This window comes from Leptodactylus fuscus, chromosome 5, assembly GCF_031893055.1.
Source record: "Leptodactylus fuscus isolate aLepFus1 chromosome 5, aLepFus1.hap2, whole genome shotgun sequence".
Taxonomy (NCBI): Eukaryota; Metazoa; Chordata; class Amphibia; order Anura; family Leptodactylidae; genus Leptodactylus; species Leptodactylus fuscus.
In genome coordinates, this window is record NC_134269.1 from 214,650,117 (window position 1) to 214,673,909 (window position 23,793).

The window sequence follows — 23,793 nt, forward strand, 5'->3', positions numbered from 1 at the left end:
GTGTTTACCAACGTTTTCAGGCTTAGGGCCCCACTGCTAAATAATTTTTTTCCAAAGTAAAAAAATAACAGTTTTGATGCAGATTTTTGCACAGATTATGGATTTACAGGAGACATCTATCAAATCCAAATCAAAACGTCGCCTAGTTTTTGCGGTGCAGTTTTTATACAACTGCACTGTGTGAAAGCGGCCTTATACCTGCAGCCCCCTATACAGCCCACCGAGGACACAGCAAATGTCACCTTCTACCGTCCCCCGATACAGCAAATTAACCTTGTGACACCTCAATGGAAACCAATAATAAGATCTGTGACCTCTCCATCTAAGACGTCCTGAATCCTGGGAGAGAAACCACAAAAACCTCCCGGAATATTTTATCTAATAATACAAGAAATTTCCTTCAATAAAACCTTCATTACTAGATGACAATTGTTACAGAAATGACCATTTATTAGTCACAAATCACCATTTTCATTATTATCTTCATCATTTCATGAATCCATTAAGTGTGAATGTGGTCATATCTGTAAGTACGAGGAGGTGAATTACACTCTGTGTCTATGATGGACCCTCACAGCCCCCGCCCCAATATCTTTATAGAACCTCCCCATAGACATAATACAGCATGAAGGGGCTCGGTGAAAGTGTCAGTGAAGGTGTGTAAGTGTCTGATGGGGTCACACAGCTCATAGAAGGACAACTGCCCGGCCTCATAATCCAGACAGATCCTCAATCTATTACTGGAGATCTGGTGAGGTAACCGGATCGCTTTACTGTTATGTATCATTGAATACTGATTATTACACCACTGCCCTATATATAAACACCAGGACGTGTTATTACATCCAATGACTGACTGCAGCCCCCTCCTGTCTATACTGGGATAACACATCCCCACCATCCACTCCAATGATTCCCTGATCTCCACATCCCAGTAATGTCGCCCTGAGGTAAATCTCCTGATACTTATCACCTGAGGACAATCCTGGAATCTCTCGGCTGTTTCTGGATGTTTCTGTCTTATTTCTGTTCAGGTTGCAGTTTTTCGGTCGTCTGATATTTGGATATTATAACCAGCTGTATTTACATCCAGTAATATGTCTGCAGGACCCTGCCCATAGATCCCTCCCTCTCCTGCAGCCGTTACCTCCCCCCCAACACCCCCAGTCCTGACTATTACACCATCACCCCCATATTCTGTACCTGACACAGGTAAATCTTGGGTGTGACTGGGCAGAGATCGGGCACTGGGGGGTTGTGGCCTCATTTCTTCTGGTTTTGCGGGTGAGATGGTCTGTAGATATGTCATTATATCAGAGAGACCTGCATGTAACATCCCTGTAATTCCATCCACATCTACATCATGTGTCTTATCATGTCCCCCTGTGTCCTCATCACCTCCCCCCTCCTCAGGATCACACAAGTCACCTGTGTCTGGATCCTGTAAGACAGTCAGTGGATCAGTCATGTTACACAGCTCCTCAATGTGCCGCATCTTCATGGACAGCTCGGCCTTCTTTATCTCCAGCTTCTGGATCACATCAGACAGTGACAATGACCGCTGCTCCTCCTGCCTGGAGATCTCACTCAGGATCTTCTTCTCCAGGTTGTCCAGACGTCTCCTGATGTCTATAAACAGGGCAGTGACTCTCTCGGTTTCTCCAGATGCTTTTTCTTCAGTTTTTCTCCTGCTCTCCTCCAGACTCTGGACTCTTTCCTCAGTCTTCTCTCTCTTTGTCATCAGTTTCTGGAGAACATTTCTCAGTTTCTTCTTCTTCTTCTCAGAGGCCTCATCCAGCATCTCCACCCGGTGTCCCCGATGTTCTCCGGCCAAACTACAGGACACACAGATACAAGCAGCGTCCTCTGTACAGTAATATTCCAGGACCTTCTTATGGACAGAACATTTCCTCTTCTCCAGGTTGGTACTGGGATCAGTTAGGACGTGTTCTGGTGACTTGCTGTGGACTCTCAGATGGTTATCACACAGAGAAGCTTCACAGAGTAGACAGGACTTCACAGCAGGTACAGGAGAATGAATACAGTAAGTGCAGCAGATCCCGGTGATCTCCTCATGATGGGGCTCAGTAGACAGGATACATTCTACTACATTACGTAGAGTTATGTTCCTCTGCAGTACAGGCCGCTCCGGAAACTCTTCTCTACATTCAGGACAGGAATAAACTCCAGACTCGTCCTGTGTATTCAGGAACTGATCAATACAGACCTGGCAGAAGTTGTGTCCACATCTCAGGATTACAGGATCAGTATAAATGGTCAGACAGATGGAGCAGAGCAGCTTATCTCTCACATCAGCAGACGCCATGGCTTCAGGATTTACAAGAAATGAAACTGAAAGTATCTTACAGGGCGTGTTCCAGCACACATGACATTACACAACCTGCAGTGAGAGCTGATTATTAACCCTATAATCTGCTAGATGGGAACAGAGGTCTTGTCTTTGATTATAGGGATGCGAGTTGGTTTCTCCATATTTATACTTGGTCCCAATTAGAGTGTAAGTGTAACACTCAGGAGGGCCAGAGCTGGTATCACGGGTAATATATCAGATGTGGACGGATTTCAGGGGGTCCCTGGGTCCCAAATGTGCACAAAATCTCCTTTTTGATGTCCCCGACTACCCACCCCCACGGGATATCTGACAATGACAACAGACAACCAGGTCTCGGGGGTAGTCGTTGCTCTTTTACTAGCAGGACAAAGTAATACAAATGTACATATGGAGTAATTCTTCACATACAATACAGCGATCTTTGTAGGTAGTGTCCAGTTAGCAGGTGATGGAGCTTGGAGCAGGAATGCTTTGGATAGTTTAACTAGTAGTTGCTTGGGTAGTTAAACTTGTATATACTTGTAAAGATGGCCTGTATCCAAGGGGTTAGTCCGCAACAAACTGGGAACACGTGTGTAGGAGAGGAACTAGAATGTGCCAGCAGCAGGAGACCCTCGAATTCTGCCAGACTAGCTATGGGCTTCTTAAATATAGATTTGTCCCAAAGACTTACTTGAATAGATATACGTGTGAGGTCCCAGATGTATGGATAAGCAGGTCAGTCAACTTTAGTGCTTGTAGGCTTGGAGCGTTAGAGGAAAACACTCTCTGAGGAGAATCTTGAGTACAGAGGAAAAGACATCTCTGCTTGCAGTGCTCTGAGAGTTGGCTGCCATTTTCAGCTTTCCATGCGTTCGATGGCTCCACACAAAGACCCAAGACAAAAGGTCCCCAACCCCCCTAGAGGGGGCTATAACTCCTCCTCCTCCAGGCCAGTCAAGGAAGCTTGATTGGTCCTGAAGGTCACCTGATCATACTGGACATTCCTTTACACTGACAACTCAAATTACAATGGCAAGTATAGGCAGGTGTAGTTCACAAAAACATCCACAAGATGGCGCATTAATAGACCCCCTGTGTGCTGGCTCTGGTAAAATAGAATGAAGGGGGCAGAAACTCTTTACCTTATATGCAAATGTCCATACCATCTCGGTCTGCAAGGACTATTAAAGGTAATGGGACGAGCAGTACCGGGACATTACATACACCCCCACTAAGAAAAGAGCCGTCCTCGGCGACTAACTAGTGCGGAGGAACCTAGGGAGATGGAACGCACATAGGTAGTAGGGTTGGATACCTGAGAAACAATAAACAGAATAATGGCAAACAACAATGTGACATGACTTATGTAAAAGAACAATACCCCGTGAATATATGCAAAACCAAAACATAGTAAACAGTAGAAACATAATGCCAATAGGTGGGTAGAGTCTCTTTCAGCAATAGGGCATTGTCCATGGAAAGGCTCAGGGTAGGCACTATGTGGCAAAATACAGTCCTCAGTAGTCCATACGTAGAGAAATATATAATGCAAAACAAGAACATAACAAAATCCTTGGGATCACCCAGGTAGGGAGGCTTAAATGGTTACTAACTAACTAATTAATAAGAACATAGGTATATGAAAGAGGTAAAGTATATATACATGAAAGGATATGGTTTCTCAGTCTCTATAGCGAGCTGGCAGAATTCCCTTGGTGCTTCGCTCTGATTGCCTCAGCACTTGGTCTTCTACTTGCGCAGGAACACTGGAAACTGGAACTCCATCTTGTGCCGGTTCAGAAGCAGCAATTGGAGCAGCAACACTGGAGTCCGGAATTCCATCTTGTGTTGGTTCAGGGGCAACAACTGGAACCGGAACATGAGTCGGGATAGAAATAGGAACAGGAACAAATTGGTAACAGCCAGGGATAAGAAATTGAGATCTGAAGATCGATTCATCTACAGAAGGCTGTCTTGGAGGAGTTGCCATCACAGGAACTGGTTGGTAGACAGTTGTAGCTTGTGGTGGTGCTGACATCCTCAGTGAGTCCTCTCTGGTGCACAATTTGATACGGTTCCGATGCACTGTTTGAGGAGCCATGCCTGGTTTCTTTACTTCATAAACATCAGACTCTAGATAGGGAATTGCTGTAATCATGTATGGCTCTGTTTCCCAAAGAGAATCAAGTTTTCCAGTTCGGTGGTACTTCTTTAACCATACTTTGTCACCAATGTGTAAAGGTGTAGCATTAGCTCTTTGGTTGTAGTTCTCTTCTTGTCGTCTGTGAGCTTCCTTCATGCGACAGTCGACTATCTCTTGCGCTTCTTGCATTCGGCGCTGATGTTCTAGAACCCAATCAGTCTTTGGCAGAGGGTTGATCACATCTGGTATCTGAATTCACAAAGCACGATCTTTTGGAAGTTGACCTTGTCTTCCAAACATTAAGAAGTATGGTGAATAGCCTGTGGAACAGTGGGTAGTGTTATTGTACTGTAGATCTCCACTAATTCATCAAGTAGTTGAGGCCATTCTGCTTGTTTGGTGACAGATGCTGTTCTCAGCATGTTGATGAAGATCTGATTAACCTTCTTACAAAGTCCATTCCCTTGGGGATGGTAGGCAGTTGTTCTCAGCTTTTTGCATTCATGGAACTGGCATAGTTCTTGGAAAAGCTGTGACTCGAATGCAGGTCCTCTGTCAGTTAGGACTGCTTCAGGACACCCGTAGTGTCTCACATATTCGCGGTAGAATGTGATGGCTGTGGTATGTGCGGTGAAGTCTTTTTTAACTGGCACAACGACAACCCACTTGGAGTAGTGGTCCACCATGGTAAGGGCATATGTGTAGCCTGAACAAGTTGGTGCTAACTTCACATGGTCAAGAGCAACTAGCTCGTTTGGTCTCTGAGTATGGATGGGATGTAGTGGTGCTCTAGCATCCTTCTTACCAGTCTTAGTAAGGTTGCAGGCTGGACATTCACTACACCAACTCTCAATGTCGGCACGCACTCCAATCAAATAGAAGCGTTGGTGTATGGTGGCTTCAGTTTTATGCACTCCAAAGTGTCCAGATTGATCGTGGTAGGCATTAAGAACAATCTTGGCATCCCGCCTAGGAATGAGAATTTGGTGCAATTTCTCACCTGAAACAGGATCTAAGGTGTTGCGCAGAATCAAGCCTTTCTGGATGAAAAGTCTTTTGCGCTGCCTCCATAGGCGTTTGAGCTCAGTATCTGTATACTGTCTTCTGAGTCTGACAGGTATTCTTCCAGTGGTTAGGTAATCATAGATTTCACCTATGACACGAGATTCTTTCTGGAGGGTTTGCCATCTAGATAGTTCTTGAAGTGGGTCAGATTTCTCTTGAGGACCTTCTTCAGTCTGTGTAGCAGCAATGACGTTCTGCGTAGCAAACTTTTGATAGAAGGGAGGCATCTCAACATCTTCCCACATGTCTTCTTCAGGAGGTTCTTCTCCTATAGGCAAACGGGATAACACATCAGCGTTTATGTTGGTCTTACCACTGCGGTATTTGAGGTCGAAACAATAGTTTGCCAATCTGGAAGTCCATCTCTGTTCGAGAGCACCTAGCCGGGCTGTGTTTAGGTGAGCTAGAGGATTGTTGTCTGTGTAAACGGTAAATGGTGTAGCCGCAAGGTAGTCTTTGGATTTCTCTGTGACGGCCCACACAACAGCAAGCAGCTCTAACTTGAACGAACTGTAATTGTGATCGTTCTCAGCACCTCTCAAGCTTTGGCTGGCATAAGCGATGACTCTCTCTTTGTTGTTCTGGACTTGTGACAGTACAGCTCCTAGGCCTTGATAGCTGGCATCTGTATAGAGACGGAAAGGATGGCTGTAGTCAGGATAACGCTAGGTTCACACCTGCGTTCAGGGTCTCCGCTCTATGGTTTCTGTCTTCTGCATGCCAGAAGACGGAAACCATAGACCGGGTCCAGCCGTGAGCGGTGGTGAGCGTTTTAGGCTCTCCGACGCGAAACCGGATTTTTAAATCCGGACACAGAGTACTGCATGTCCGACTCCCGGTTTCGCGGCGGAGAGCGCAAAACGCTCACCGCCGCTCACGACCGGACAGCTTTCTCACCCATTCAAATGAATGGGTGAGACAGACTCCTGCAGGTTTTCATCTCCTGCCTCTGTTTTAGGCAGGAAACGGAAACCTCAAGTACGGAGTTCACAACGCAGATGTGAACGAGCCCTAAGCCAGAATTGGAGGAGAAGTCAATAAGGCTTTCAAAGTCTGGAATGCAGTTTCTTGTCTTTCAGACCAATCAATTAGGAGTCTTCTGTTTGAGTTTTCTTTAGGACAACCACGTAGCAATTCTGTCAGTGGTTCCGCTACCTGTGCAAAGTGAGGTATAAAGCGGTGGTAGTAGCCCGCGAATCCTAGAAAACTTCTGACTTCTGTTACTGTTCTTGGAGTTTCCCAGTCTTTGACAGCAGAGATCTTGTCAGGATCAGGCTGGATACCTTCAGCACTGACTACATGGCCTAAGTAATTGACCTTTGGTTTTAGCAGGTGGCATTTTGAAGGTTTTATCTTCAGGCCGTGTTCAATAAGAACCTGGAACACTTCTGCTAGGTTGTTCAGATGGTCTTCATAAGTGCGAGAATACACAACAACATCATCAAGATACAGCAAAACACTCTGGAAGTTGAGGTGGCCAAGACATCTCTCCATGAGTCGCTGGAATGTTGCTGGAGCATTGCACAACCCAAAAGGCATGCTATTAAACTCATAAAGTCCCATCGGGGTGGTAAAAGCTGTTTTTTCTCTATCCTCAGGAGCCATGGGTACCTGCCAGTAGCCACTGGTTAGGTCGAGAGTTGAGAAGTATGCAGCTGAACCAAGAGCAGTGAGGGATTCTTCAATCCGTGGAAGAGGATAGGCATCTTTATGTGTGATGTTGTTCAATTTTCTGTAGTCAACACAGAATCTGATGTTACCATCCTTCTTCCTTACCAAAACAATAGGTGCTGCCCAAGGACTTTGACTTTCTTGGATGACTTTGGTGTCTTTTATCTCCTTTATCAGCTTCTTTACTTGCTGGTAGTTAGCAGGAGGTATTGGACGGTATCTTTCCTTGATAGGAGGATGATCACCTGTGTTGATTTTATGCTGGATCAAAGAGGTTTTCCCAAAATCAAGTGGATGCTTGCTGAAAGCTTGGCTGTGCCGTTTCTCAACTTTCATGACACCCTTGATGTGTTCAATAGGGGTATTCGCATCCCCAATGTTGAGTTCATTCCACCAGAAGGTAGTAGGTTTGTGAGTACCTCCGGCAGGGACATGAATTGACTTTTGATAAGCAAGTGCTTCATCATCTAGGATGTCTTCTGAATCGAGTTGATACAGTTGAGCAACGGACTTAAACTTGTGCAATTCAATAGGTGCATCACTTAGGTTGACTAGCCGTACTGGTACCTTACCGCTGGAGACGGTGACGATGCTTCTGGTGGCTTTCACCAGTGGCTGTCCTTCAATCTGAATAGGGTCAAGAAGAGCTTCGCAATCTTCGTTGTTAATGCCTGGACGAACTCAGCACCAGATGAGAGTCTCACTGTTAGGAGTCAGAGTGACGGGTCTGGCATCCTGGATACGGACACGACAGATTTCACCATTACGGTTAGCAAACTTCTGCTGGGCACAGAGCACTTTGATGGTACATTGTACAGCTTGCCTGTAAGAAAGAGTAGCAGTAGGGAGAGAAGCATGCAAAGCATCTAGCAATTCAGTGAATACATGACGCATAACATTCATGCCTAATACCACTGGTGTAGTCATTCCCTGAGACTCTATAACAATTACACCTTGTCGTGGTAATTTACGATCACCAATACGAATGGTAGGTTCCCAGTAACCTAGTTGGGATATAGGCTGACCATTACTTGCAATCAAGCGTAACTTGGCTTTGCCCACAGAATTTAGTATGTCAGAGTCCCAATATTTCTCAAAGGCTCGTTGCTCAATAGTTGTTACTTGTGACCCAGTGTCCACTAAAGCTTCTACTGGTACACCATCAATCCAAATAGTTATGCACGGGCATTTTGAGACAAATCTGGATGTCCATGGCGATTGTCCCTCCGGGCCTTTGGATTCACCTCCCGAGGGGCGGCCCTTGGCCTCGGTGGTGTCCCGTTTAACTTAAAGCACTGGAATTTGTAATGCCCAACACGCTCACAGTAAGTACAATAAGGACGTTCACGTCGTGAAGACCTGTCAGGAGGAAGCCTATCAGGACTTGGGCGGCTAGAGTGAGGCTCTGCAGGCAATGTTCTAGATAAAGAGGACTCACATGAGGCAGACTGGCCTTTTAATTCCTTTAGGGCTTGGCAAAGAGAGTCCACTACCTGAGCAAGGACATCGGTAGTAGAGGGTATAGTGACAGGAGTAGGAGCCTGTACAGTCTGAGTGGCCTGCATGGGCGCAATAGGAGGTAATGGAGATGCAGCGGAGATTCCACCAGCCAGGTCTGGGGAATATGTGGCAGAGTAATAATTAGCACAAGGTGAATCAGTTCCCACTATTTGTAGGGCCAAAGTCTTAAAGGCTAGAAAAGACATGTTTGGATTTTGGGCTGCTAGCATGCGGAGTTGACTCTGTATTAGTTGTGAGTCCACACCTTCTATGAACCTGTCTGTAATAATGCGTTCTGCAGCAGTAGGATCAATCTTGTCAACTTGGCGCAGAGCCCTATATGCTGACTGGAGTGCAAGTGCATAGTCTCTGAGGGTCTCACCTGGTCTCTGACGTCTGTCATAGAATTTAAGACGAAACTCAGTTGATGATTGGACTTCAAATTCTTTTCTCAGACAAGTGAGGATCTGGTCAACGGTAATCTTTTCTGTCGGTGGCCAGGAACGAACTTCCTCAGCAGCTGGACCTTCAAGTTGTCCTAAGAGAAGCTGTACCTGCTGTGTGGGAGAAAGTGATACAAGTTCAAGAGTACGCAATATCTTTTCTTGAAACCCAGCAAGGGTATGAGGATCCCCTCTGTAACTTGGAAGACTGGAGGGTCCTATAAAGAAAGGCAAGCCGGTCGGTCTACCAGGAGTTGGAGCAGAGATGGTAGCTGTATCCTCAGGCGATGTAGACATTTTTGCAAAAATTAGGATACTGTCTCTTTAAGTAGAATAATAAGGCTTCTGTCTTTTTTAAGAAATGCAAATGTCAGCAAATACAAAGTCACTTTATAAAATGCACTTATCTGTATCCCAGGAATGGCAGATGACAGTGGACAATGGCAGTTGAGGTTCAACTTGCAGCAGTGATGAGCAGGAGAGGCAGGCAGGATGAAGATCACTTTGATCCCTGAAGAGATAAGGAGTCTCTGCAAGAGTATTGGGGGCAGGGAAGCTGGAGTCCTGTAACAGCTGGGATGGATTTGGATTCAGTGTTTTAGCAAAGATGGCGACACCCAGTTTTGGCACTTAGGGGAAGTTTTGTGGGCGGAGTTTACTCCTGCTGAATTGCTCCAGTAGTTAGGTAATCCAAAGTGGTGGAATATACAGTCACACAGCATGGGATACAACAACACAGTCTCAATAAGGCTTCTACCCCCACTTTGTAGAGAGCACTGGTGATTTAGGTTATGCTGGGAGCAGTAGTCCTACAGAAATAACATACAGTCTTTAGGCAGACACAGAGGCACAATCCTGTTCGTGACGCCACAAAAAGGAGGATGATGCAACACTCAGGAGGGCCAGGGCTGGTATGACGGGTAATATATCAGATGTGGCTGGCTTTCAGGGGGTCCCTGGGTCCCAAATGTGCACAAAATCTCCTTTTTGATGTCCCCGACTACCCACCCCCACTCCGATATCCGACAATGACAACAGACAACCAGGCTTCGGGGGTAGTCATTGCTGTTTTACTAGCAGGACAAAGTAATACAAATGTACATATAGAGTAATTCTTCACATACAATACAGCGATCTTTGTAGGTAGTGTCCAATTAAGCAGGTGAATTAAGCAGGTGATGGAGCTTGGAGCAGGAATGCGTTGGATAGTTTAATTAGTAGTTAAACTTGTTTATACTGGTAAAGATGGCCTGTATCCACGGGGTTAGTCCTCAACAACTGGGTACACGTATGTAGGGTAGCGACTAGTAGTGCCAGCAGCGGGAGACCCTCGATTTCTGCCAGACTAGCTATGGGCTTCTTAAATATAGATTTGTCCCAAAGACTTACTTGAATAGAGAAATACGTGTAGACGTCCCAGATGTATGGATAAGCAGATCCGTCAACTTTAGTGCTTTCTAGGCCTGGAGCTCCAGAGGAAAACACTCTCTGAGGAGAATCTTGAGAACAGAGGAAAAGCCATCTCTGTTTGCAGTGCCCTGAGAGTTGGCTGCCATTTTCAGTTCTACATGTGCTGTGTCTGCAGCTGTCTGTACACAAAAGACCAAAGCACAAGGTTCCCAACCCCCCTAGAGGGGGCTGTAACCCCTCCTACTCCAGCCCAGTCCTGAAGGTCACCTGATTGTACTGGACACACCTTCACACTGACAACTCAAATTACAATGGCAAAGTATAGGCAGGTGTAGTTCACAAACACATCCACAAGATGGCGCATTAATAGACCCCCTGTGTGCTGGCTCTGGAAAAATAGAAGGAATGAAGGGGGGGGAAACGCTTTACCTTATATGCAAATGTCCATACCATCTCGGTCTGCAAGGACTATTAAAGGGAATTGGATGAGCAGCACCGGGACATTACAGTCATATCTGTAAGTACGAGGAGGAGAATTACACTCTGTGTCTATGATGGACCCTCACAGCCCCCGCCCCCAATATCTTTATAGAATCTTTCCATACATATAATACAGCATGAAGGGGCTTGGTGAAGGTGTCAGTGACGGTGTGTAAGTGTCTGATGGGGTCACACAGCTCATAGAAGGACAACTGCCCGGCCTCATAATCCAGACAGATCCTGAATCTATCACTGGAGATCTGGTGACGTAACAGGATCTCTTTCCTGTCATGTCTCACTGTATACAGATTATTACACCACCCCCCACATAAACTCCAGGACTTGTTTTTATCTCCAATGACTGACTGCTGCCCCCTCCTGTCTATACTGGGATAACACATCCCCACCTTCCACACTCCTGATTCCCTGATCTCCACATCCCAGTAATGTCGCCCTGAGGTAAATCCCCTGATACTTATCACCTGAGGATAATCCTGGAATCTTTTGGCTGTTTTTGGACGATTCTGTCTTATTTCTGTCCAGGATGCAGTTTTAAGGTCGTCTGATATTTGGATATTATTACAAGCCGTGTTTACATCCAGTAATATGTCTGCAGGACCCTGCCCATAGATCACTCCCTCTCGTGCAGCCGTTACCTTCCCCCCAGCACCCCCAGTCCTGACAATTACACCATCACCCCCATATTCTGTACCTGACACAGGTAAATCTTGGTGTGACTGGGCAGAGATCGGGCGCTGGGGGGTTGTGGCCCCATTTCTTCTGGTTTTGCAGGTGAGATGGTCTGTAGATTTTCCATTAAATCAGAGAGACCTGCATGTAACATCCCTGTAATTCCACCCACATCTACATCATGTGTCTTATCATGTCCCCCTGTGTCCTCATCACCTCCCCCCTCCTCAGGATCACACAAGTCACCTGTGTCTGGTTCCTGTAAGACAGTCAGTGGATCAGTCATGTTACACAGCTCCTCAATGTGCCGCATCTTCATGGACAGCTCGGCCTTCTTTATTTCCAGCTTCTGGATCACATCAGACAGTGACAATGACCGCTGCTCCTCCTGCCTGGAGATCTCACTCAGGACCTTCTTCTCCAGGTTGTCCAGTCGTCTCCTGATGGCTATAAACAGGGCAGTGACTCTCTCGGCTTCTCCAGATTCTTTCTCTTGAGCTTTTCTCCTGCTCTCCTCCAGACTCCGGACTCTTTCCTCAGTCTCTTCTCTTTGTGATCAGTTTCTGGAGAACATTTCTCAGTGTCTTCTTCTTCTCAGAGGCCTCATCCAGTATCTCCACCCGGTGTCCTCAATGTTCTCCAGCCAAACTACAAGACACACAGATACAAGCAGCGTCCTCAGTACAGTAATATTCCAGGACCTTCTTATGGACAGAACATTTCCTCTTCTCCAGGTTGGTGCTGGGATCAGTTAGGACGTGTTCTGGTGACTTGCTGTGGACTCTCACATGGTTATCACACAGAGAAGCTTCACAGAGTACACAGGACTTCACAGCAGGTACAGGAGAGTGAATACAGTAAGTGCAGCAGATCCCGGTGATCTCCTCCTGATGGCGCTCAGTAGTCCGGACACGTTCTACTACATTACGTAGAGTTATGTTCCTCTGCAGTACAGGCCGCTCCGTAAACTCTTCTCTACATTCAGGACAGGAATAAACTCCAGACTTGTCCTGTGTATTCAGGACCTGATCAATACAGTCCTGGCAGAAGTTGTGTCCACATCTCAGGGTTACAGGATCGGTATAAATGGTCAGACAGATGGAACAGAGCAGCTCGTCTCTCACATCAGCAAACGCTATGGCTTCAGGATTTACAAGAAACGAAACTAAGGTGTATCTTACAGTGCGTGTTCCAGCACATATGACATTACACAACCTGCTTTGAGAATTGACTATTAACTCTACAATCTGCTAGATGGGAACAAAGGTCTTGTCTTTGTCACTTAACCACTTCCATACCAGATCCTTTACCCCCCTTCCAGACCATATAACCTTTGGCTGAGAGCTGACTATTAACTCTATAATCTGCTAGATGGGAACTGAGGTCTTGTCTTTGGTTATAAGGAAGCAAGTTGGTTTCTCCATGTTTATACTCAGTCCCCATTATTTAACCACTTGCGAAGATAAAAAATGTGGGGCTAAAGTGCAACGGACAACAGAATCTGCAATCATACAAAACCAACAGCCATTCTATACAACTTTACACCAATGCCACTCTTTGGCTCCCTCTGGAGTGCTGGTGCTTGGTCATCCAATGACTAGTTTTCCTACTTAAGGATGGTGGTGAATGAACACGTGCTCATCAGTATTAGATTGGTGGGGTCCGGCACCAGAACCCCATGCTGATATGCTGACTTGGCTGCCAGAAGTTGTATACTTGAGATACAGCTATAAGCATCTCTGCTTCAATTCAAGTGAATGGGAGCAGAACTTGCACCACAGCTACAGTGTACAGAGCCTGAATCTGTATACAATATATGGCTCCATAGTGAAGGCCTGGGGAAACTACAGCTCTGATTCCATTCAGTACCTTGCATACGACTTTTGGTAGCCTAATCACCTGATCAGTGGTCGTATCAGTCCCCCACCAATCTGATACCAATAATCTATCCTGTGGATACATCAGAGTAACCATTACTCCTGGGTCATATACAAACTCTTTAATAAAACAGTTATAGCTTTGGCACACCTAGAACGAGTCTCTCCTGTCTTTCCCAATGTGACAAAGACTGCTCCAGAAATGAGACGTGAACAGTATTCATACCTCCCAATCCTCCCGCATTCAGCAGGACAGTCCCAGATTCCGGATCCTGTCCCAGCCACTGGGATATATGTCCCAGATTCAACTCATCTGCATCTTCTTCCAGATGCAGATGATTTGAATACTAGAATAGTAAAGCAGGAGATGCCCACCCCCTGCTTTACCAGTCAGCCCCAACTCTACTCTGGGACTGCAGGTGCGATGTGATGACATCACTCACATCGCACTGGCAGCTCCTTGAAGACTCCGTGAGTAGAGACTGAAGAGAACATCAGCAGGGAACATGGTTAGGTGAGTATTAGTTGTTTTTTTTTGTATACCTGTTACCAGAAATGGGAGTTTCAACTGTGGGAGCAGGTGGAGAGGGGATATTATACTGTGGGGTCAGATGAAAGAGGACATGATACTGGGGGCAGATTAAAGGGGAACATTATACTGGGGGCAGCTGGAAGGGGACAGTAAACTCTGGTGGTAGCTGGAGTGGAACATTAAATTGTGGGGTCACCAGGAGGAGGACATTATAATGTGTGGGTATATCCCATTAAGGTGATTGTAGGGGCATTATACTGTGCGGGGGCACAAAGAATGGATGGGAATGGGCAGAGTCAAAGTGGTGGAGCTGAACGCTTTGTACATGTCCCTCTTTCTGTCCGTTGACGTTGGGAGGTATGAGTATGCAGTATAACAGGCTGGGGCATTCCTGACCTTTCATGTAAAGGAGGGTCTTAAGTGTCTATCCAGGTACTAATCGAAACAACTCTAAGGTCCAAATTACAGTTCCATATATAAGATAACTGGAAAGTTCTCTAAGTTGCTTATACAGAGCCATGCAAGATTGTGGAGCGGGGATAGTCAGTGACACGGGTTCACATCACACTACCCAGATCTGCGGGGACAGTTTTGGTTTTTCTATACTAAGGTGTCATAGGGAATAATCTGATTGATTTGATGTTTCTGCAAACTTAGAGTAGGTGCAGCCGGGTTGTACTGTCTGAATGCAGTACGCATACATGCCAAAAATAGTGATATTCCGTAAGGGCTTGTCTTCTACAAGGTGCTCAAATTGTGAGACTTGCCAAACTTGACTGACTACTCTAGGACGCAGGAACAAAGATGGCCACCGTAGGTATCGCTCTCCAGTTTAGACCAAAGTGAGATCACATCTAGGTTATGACTAGAGGGGGAGCCAACCAGTTTGTAACTAACTAAAAAAAAAGAGAAATTGTTCTAGAAATTTCATAGGCTCTATTGAAACTATCCTAAAATCTGTTTCCATGGCAGATACAGTGGTGTGTGTTTCCTCTAAGCCCCAGGCGGGATTGAAAACCTTGAATTGTGAAGTAAATTTTCAGTGACCTTTTTTCCTTTCTACTCTGCAGCCACTAGGTGGCAGTAGGTGTTTCTTTTATTTCTTTCTTGGCCGTGTCTCTAGAAAAAGATGTTTCCTACATTGTCATCGCCCAGTGGCCCCAATATGGAATGCAAGGTCTCCTTGCTTGGATACATCTGCAGTTTGTTCACGTACCACAAGATGGCAGTCGATGGTGTTCTTTGTATTCCATCATGGATTTTACAGTAGCTACGGGATTAGAGTTGGACTGTTCTCTGTCTCTGCCTTGAGGCGTCTTAGTAGAATGCAATCACTCAATTACTTTTATCTTTTTTTTTTTACTTGTCAGTGATCTCCAACGTCTCATTCTAAGTTCATTACAAAACTACCGTATTGCATGCTGGGAGTTGTAGTTTTATAGCAGCTGGAGAATCACAGGTTGGAGACGATTGTAGTTAATGAAGAAAGAAACATGGACCAAAATTCTCAATCGATGTGCAGAGGAAAAGTCACTTCAGATGTTGCCAATCAGTGATACAAAAGTGGTAGATACGTGCAATAGTCTAGTCACACTCTCCTATGGTAACTTCTGCTTGGAGCAGACAATATACTTGATTGCTAAGGGTGATGACCATTGAGGAAGACACAGCCCAAGTAACAAAGGTTCTGCCTAGAAAGAGCCTTCACGCCTTGGCTCAGCGTGGAGATGTAGCTACACACGTGGATGGAGACTTTATAGTGCCCAGGCTGGAGGAACCATTAAAGGCCTGAAACAGGCAAAGGGGCCCTGGACATAGGACTAACCCCTCTGACTCTGAAATACCTGTGAGAAGAAGATGCTCTTCTGGCCTGGGTGACAGGAGAGTCAATGCCCAAGTCTTACAAGGAATTACTAAGGACTTTTGTACACAGCAGCAATCCAGCACAGGTCATCCTCAGGGTCAGGGGTTAGTAGATTTGGCTAGGCCTGACCTTTAGACATGACCTCTTTATAAAACACCTCAGCCGGGACTACTGGAGAAGACTTGGCAGCTGGAGGTTCGGAGTAGTAGTCTGAGAGGAGACATGATGAGGTGATGTTGTCCTGTCAGGACAGGCCCCAACTCATTACTGAGGAACCGCACACTCTCCTCAGGAGGGAGGGGGCAAATCTAGCAGGTTCTAGAACCTTCTGAGGCATCAGCAGGCGCCATTGGCTGGCAGGATCATGTGACAGACGTATGGCACGTACCATTATGAGCAAGGAATAAACCAATATTTATGCTGACAGATCAATGTGTCATTTTGGTCATTAGGTGGCAGCAACACAATAAACCTAATGTGGTATAATGTAATGCCAATAGGAAGCCATTACACACTATTATATAAGGTGACAGCACTGACTAATATCCCTATGCAGACCAGTGACACATGAAGGCCCAGCATATAGAGAGTAGGAGTTTACCCAAATCCTGAGGGGCTCTATAGATTAATGAGTCCCACTGCCACAACCCCGGAAGTAGCTGGTGCTGATGTCACAGGAAGTCACAACTGTGACCCCGGAAGTAGCTGGTGCTGACCTCACAGGAGGCGGATACCCCGACCAACCAATTAGACTCATGATAGAGCTTGCTGTAGTTTAACGCATTTTCACATCTCACCAGAACTGAACTGGTCCCTGGAAAACTGTTTTTAGCAAATATTTCTTGAAAAGCTGGAAAATGACTGCTTGAGTTGTAAAGTCTTATAATATCCAAAAAACATGAAAGGGGGATAAAAGTCTGATGGCGGCAAAAGCCGAGATCTGGGGAATTAGATTTATGAGGTCATTTGGGTCGTCTGACTATCTCTATGAAAGGAATGTAATGTCAAAGATTGAAATCTTCATTTTTTTCAAATGTCCTATTTTTTCATAATCAAAGACAAAACATATATCGGCCAAAATTTACCAAGTACACGTGTCTATGCCGGGGATCTGGAGCTGTGTATTGGTAAATGGAGTTGAGCTGTAGATTTACTCCAGTCCTCACATAATCTCATCTCGCTGCCCCCAATATTCTGATCAGCGGCCATCACTATCTACAGCCCTTATGTAGACTGTACTCTGTCTCCCTCCTGTGGCACTTTAGGAGAATGCAGGCATTGGCTTTGGTGTTTCTTTTCTTCCTTTCTGATATGACTATAAATTTGATCCTCGTTGGTTGTTGTAGAACTAGAATTGTGCATGCTGGGAGTTGTAGTCTCACAGCAGGATGGAGACGATTATTATACAGGATACAAACAATAGATTTTCATGATGAAGTTTATTAATAAAGTTCAGGAGTTTACAATGTGACATAATATGGTTTATACATTGGGAGATGATACACATCGTATATACATAGATTCTGGAAGCAATAAGATATGTAAAATAATCATCTTCTTTCCTTATTCTTATATGAATTCACTTGGTCTTACAGTTATAGAAGCAAATGAGATTTTTACCACTTTGGAAAAAAACAAGATCGGTTATATGCAGTCCTCTCTACGTCAAGCTGATGAGATGCAAATACATCGGAACAGCTGTCTTTGGCTGAGAAGACTGTATCTGGAATAATCCCAACATCATTGCAAACAAAGGCCTCTGAGAAGGTCGGCATGATGTTAAAGGGAGCGCCCTCTATAGGTTTGTTTGACTGAGACTCCGTCTTCCTAATTACATCATAGAAGATAGACTTGCACATTCTCAGTCAGCGCCCTCTATTGGTGTGCATACTTGAGGCACTGACATCCTAACTACATCATGGAAGTCAGATTTGCATATTCTTCCCATGTTTCTTTGCACAGTGGAGCGCTCATGGCTTAATAAGACTCCACACACCTTAATGGTGGTTCTCTCCTTATGGAGTGAAGATATCCCCTCAACCCGTTCTTAGGTCAGTGATTTCTGTAAGATGCCATAAATTCATGTGACAGATTTAACCCCTTCTCCAGTGTTTGAAGCAGGGTCATAAGATAGGGGAGGTGAGAGGTTTCTGAGCTCTTATCAATCGGTTTAATTGAATTTGGCTGATAAGGGCTGAGATAGGGAGTCCATTACCTCTGTATGTAATGCAAACTGACTCAAATCCAGCTCTGCTACATCAGCTTCACACTGTGATAATTCATTTACAACCAATCCCGTGCAAGTGAAACCCCGCCCACCAATGTGCTGAGAAATGCAGGAAGTGAAGAGAGCACAACAGCCTGTAGGTTGGTGAACAAGTGTCATGGGAATACCCCTTTGAGATATTCAGGGCAGTACAATACTTCAACTGCCCTTAGGACACTGTATCCAAATCAGCAGCTACACAATAGGGCTTCTGCTACATACAATTACAGCTCTGCAAGGCTCACCCCCCTCACTGGTGCAGACTTGGAGTTAATTTACTGCATGAGACTTCCCTGTGTGATAAGTATAGCCGTCATGAGCTCATCTTATGTCTATTTAGTATCTAAATCACTCCTGACACAGGGCCGCCAATAGGCCAGTATTACTGCTACTTGCGTCAGGGGCCCGGCCAAATTGAAAAATGGGGGGGGCCCGGTTTTGGCCCGCCACTGTGTGCTGGCCCCCTGGCGCTCGCAGCAGTCATTGTATGTCCTAATTCAACTCAGATCTGCATCCAGAGGACATGAATCTGGGGGCAAAGATGGAGAGGACATGAATCTGGGGGCAGAGATGGAGGGGACATGAATCTGGGGGCAGAGATGTGTAGACATGAATCTGGGGGCAGAGATGGAGAGGACATGAATCTGGGGAATAGATGTGGAGACATGATTCTGGGGGCAGAGATGGAGGGGACATGAATCTGGGGAATAGATGTGGAGACATGAATCTGGGGGCAGAGATGGAGGGGACATGAATCTGGGGACAGAGATTGAGGGGACATGAATCTGGGGCAGAGATGGAGGGGACATGAATCTGGGGGCAGAGATGTGGGGACATGAATCTGGGGGCAGAGATGGGGGACATGAATCTGGGGGCAGAGATGGGGGGACATGAATCTGGGGGCAGAGATGGGGGACATGAAACTGGGGGCAGGGATGGAGGGGGGGACATGAAACTGGGGGCAGATGAAGGGTGTATATGAAGCTGGGGGAGAGATAGAGGGGAGACATAATTTACAGGTGACTGTCGGAGGATTATACTGTGTGCGGGCACATGAAAATTTAATGAGAATGGGCGGAGTCAACACAAAAGTGGGTGGGGCTAAATTTGCCGCGGCGCGCAATGCACATTTTGTCTCTCTTTCAGTTCTTCAAAAGTTGGGAGGTATGGGTACAGGGGGCGATGGAAAGATGTTAGAAGGTGGACAGGGGGGCGGAGATTGTTGGGGCATCGGGTGTGCGGCACTGCAGAGAGGGAACTGGGGCAATAATATATAATATATAAGTTTTTAGCTGGAGAACTACAAAGCACACAATACCTCCAAAGGTATGTGTGCTTTGTATTAATAATGATGTAGGCCGCTATACTACTAGCATAGCAGCCTGTTTGGGGGTGGGACTTTCACTTTAAAGGAGTGTTCACATTGCGTTTTTGGCCTCCCTTGCCGGGATACGTTGGTAACTAGTCACAATCAGCTCCCCACTTATCCCTGCACGGAGAACTGCAGGCCCCCTTTTTTTTAATGGCCAGTTCTTCGTGCAGGGATAAGTTGACAGCTGATTCTGACTGGTTACCAACGTATCCCGGCAAGGGAGGCCAAAAACGCAATGTGAATAAGCCCTGAGGATTTATTAGGAGGGCTCTTATAGATGGTGTTGGCTCTCTATAGGCGCAGTCACACGTAGCAGATTGTACCTGCAAATAGAATCTGATTAAGCCTTGTAATGCTGCTAAATAAAGGGAAATGTAATACAGAATTGGTATGTCACAAAATAAGGTAGTTTTAAAATGGGGGAGGGGGCCCAGACACTTAAGCTGTTTGGGGCCCCAAAATTCCTGATGGCGGCCCTGCTGACATAGTAACCTGGCCCCGATAGACAAACACCCTGCCTATATCGCCCATATATTCTACAGGAGTACATACAAAACCTACTGAGGATAGTGAGCTAATGCAGAGAGACAGAGGGAGACGATATTACCGTCCTAACATAGACCTCGCTTTCTTGTGAATAGTCTCAACGCGTTTCATTCACTGCTAAACTCATCAGGAGACGATAATCCTCGTGCCCTACATAGATACTTGCGGTTAAAACCGCAGCTCCTGCGATCCTGATGGTGGTTCACACTACTAGTAATTTTTATTGAAAGGTCTTTTTGTAAATACAACACAAGAATTGAAAACATAAAAAACATGAACATATAGCGATGCGTAGACCGTCAATTAAACCGAAAATGTATACATATTACAGAAACACGAGAATGGAAGTGAGGGGATGGGGGGGGGGGAGGGAAGGGGAAAAAATCAGAGACCATTCAAAATACAGTATGCGTCCCAAGATGACCATATAGCTTGAAACGCTTCGACAGTATGGTTAAGTGAAGCCGTCAGGTTCTCCATACTACGGACATCCTTAACTCGGGCTACAAGATCGGTTTTCATACAGTTTTAACTGCACCACAACTGCATTGTGTGAAAGTGACCTTATATCTGCAGCCACCTGTACAGCCCACCCAGGACACAGCAAATGTCACCTTCTACCATCCCCCGATACAGCAAATTAACCTAGGTGGAGACCAATAATAAGATCTGTGACCTCTCCATCTAAGACGTCCTGAATCCTGGGAGAGAAACCACAAAAACCTCCCGGAATATTTTATCTAATAATACAAGAAATTTCCTACAATAAAACCTTCATTACTAGAGGACAATTGTTACAGAAATGACCATTTATTAGTCACCAATCACCATTTTCATTATTATCTTCATCATTTCATGAATCCATTAAGTGTGAATGTGGTCATATCTGTAAGTACGAGGAGGTGAATTACACTCTGTGTCTATGATGGACCCTCACAGCCCCCGCCCCAATATCTTTATAGAACCTTTATATACATATAATGCAGCATGAAGGGGCTCGGTGAAGGTGTCAGTGAAGGTGTGTAAGTGTCTGATGGGGTCACACAGCTCATAGAAGGACAACTGCCCGGCCTCATAATCCAGACAGATCCTCAATCTATTACTGGAGATCTGATGAGGTAACCGGACCTCTTTACTGTCATGTCTCACTGAATACTGATTATTACACCACTGCCCTCCACATAAACCCCAGGACTTGTTATTACTTCCAATGACTGACTGCTGCCCCCTCCTGGCTATACTGGGATAACACATCCCCACTCTCCACAGCCATAATTCCCTGATCTCCACATCCCAGTAATGTCGCCCTGAGGTAAATCTCCTGATACTTATCACCTGAGGATAATCCTGGAATCTTTTGGCTGTTTTTGGACGATTCTGTCTTATTTCTGTCTTGGTTGCAGTTTTCAGGTCGTCTGATATTTGGATATTATTATGAGCCGTGTTTACATCCAGTAATATGTCTGCAGGACCCTGCCCATAGATCCCTCCCTCTCCTGCAGCCGTTACCTTCCCCCCAACACCCCCAGTCCTGACTATTACACCATCACCCCCATATTCTGTACCTGACACAGGTAAATCTTGGGTGTGACTGGGCAGAGATCGGGCGCTGGGGGGTTGTGGCCTCATTTCTTCTGGTTTTGGGGGTGAGATGGTCTGTAGATATGTCATTATATCAGAGAGACCTGCATGTAACATCCCTGTAATTCCATCCACATCTACATCATGTGTCTTATCATGTCCCCCTGTGTCCTCATCACCTCCCCCCTCCTCAGGATCACACAAGTCACCTGTGTCTGGATCCTGTAAGACAGTCAGTGGATCAGTCATGTTACACAGCTCCTCAATGTGCCGCATCTTCATGGACAGCTCGGCCTTCTTTATTTCCAGCTTCTGGATCACATCAGACAGTGAGAGTGACCGCTGCTCCTCCTGCCTGGAGATCTCACTCAGGACCTTCTTCTCCAGGTTGTCCAGTCGTCTCCTGATGTCTATAAACAGGGCAGTGACTCTCTTGGCTTCTCCAGATGCTTTTTCTTGAGCTTTTCTCCGGCTCTCCTGCAGACTCTGGACTCTTTCCTCAGTCTTCTTTCTCTTTGTGGTCAGTTTCTGGAGAACATTCCTCAGTTTCTTCTTCTTCTTCTCAGAGGCCTCATCCAGCATCTCCACCCGGTGTCCCTGATGTTCTCCAGCCAAACTACACGACACACAGATACATACAGCATCCTTACTACAATAGTACTTTAGAAGTTCCTTATGGACAGAACATTTCCTCTTCTCCAGGGACATGGTGGGCTCAGTTAGGACGTGTTCTCCTGCCTTGATATGAACTTTTAGGTGACCATCACACAGACAAACTTCACACATCAGACAGGACTTTACAGCAGGTACAGGAGAGTGAATACAGTAAGTGCAGCAGATCCCGGTGATCTCCTCCTGATGGCGCTCAGTAGACCGGACACGTTCTACTACATTACGTAGAGTTATGTTCCTCTGCAGTACAGGCCGCTCCTGAAACTCTTCTCTACATTCAGGACAGGAATAAACTCCAGACTCGTCCTGTGTATTCAGGACCTGATCAATACAGACCCGGCAGAAGTTGTGTCCACATCTCAGGATTACAGGATCGGTATAAATGGTCAGACAGATGGAGCAGAGCAGCTCGTCTCTCACATCAGCAGATGCCATGGCTGAAACGAAACTAAATGTGTATCTTACAGGGCGTGTTCCAGCACTTATGACATTACGCAACCTGCAGTGAGAACTATTAACCCTATAATCTGCTGGATGGGATCTGAGGTCTTGTCTTTGGTTATAGAGAAACAAGTGGTTATTTCTCTGCTCTCTTCATTGTACAATGCTGTAATATAGAGATATGTGTTATTTTAGAGTGGCATTACACTTGTACAATGGTATCCTCCTAGCTCCCCTACCAGAACGACTACCAGTAATATTACCACACCCCCTGCCAAAACTCCCTCTACCACCAACAGTCATCAGGTCTTCTCCTTGGAAGCAATGCTGACTGCTCTCAACCATCAAAAAGAGGAAGACTATCCTGACTAGGAGAAATAGATTACTCAGCAGGTGCCACATCACTACCAGGGATCTGTGTCAGTGAAGGAGACACAGCTATGTAGGAGGACCACACAGAAGCCTCAATCAAGCTCACATCACTCTTGGATGCAATATCCTCCTGTGGCTGAGATGAGCCAGCTAAATAATCAAAAATTTAATTTTCATTCTCAGAATGTACAACAATTCTGCAACTACTGGTGGTACCACCAAAACCAAAAGTAGGGTTGCTGTTGCCACCCATATTCTTATTGGTAGTACTTGCACGTGTTTCCTTCTCTGCTTCCTTTTACCTTAACCCTATACGGTGACATCACTTTGTACATTATCTGTACTGTAAAATGAATACGGATTGACCATTTATCCACGTGTAAAAAGAGACCAAAATTATCGTACACTTTTCAAGTCCTGAACTTGCTTTGGTAACTCATAATCGTACATTTATTGGCGGACATGTATTTATCAACTCCATTGGCATATTATGCTTTCAGTGGGATACATATTTTTGAGAATTCTCAAAAAAT

The 23,793-nt window shown here is 45.6% G+C and overlaps 2 pseudogenes; both read right to left on the minus strand.

Moving 5' to 3' along the window:
• Positions 1-213: 213 nt before the first annotated feature.
• LOC142204613 (uncharacterized) lies at positions 214-22,882 on the minus strand (annotated as a pseudogene).
• LOC142204126 (E3 ubiquitin-protein ligase TRIM39-like) lies at positions 10,985-12,621 on the minus strand (annotated as a pseudogene).
• Positions 22,883-23,793: the final 911 nt, after the last annotated feature.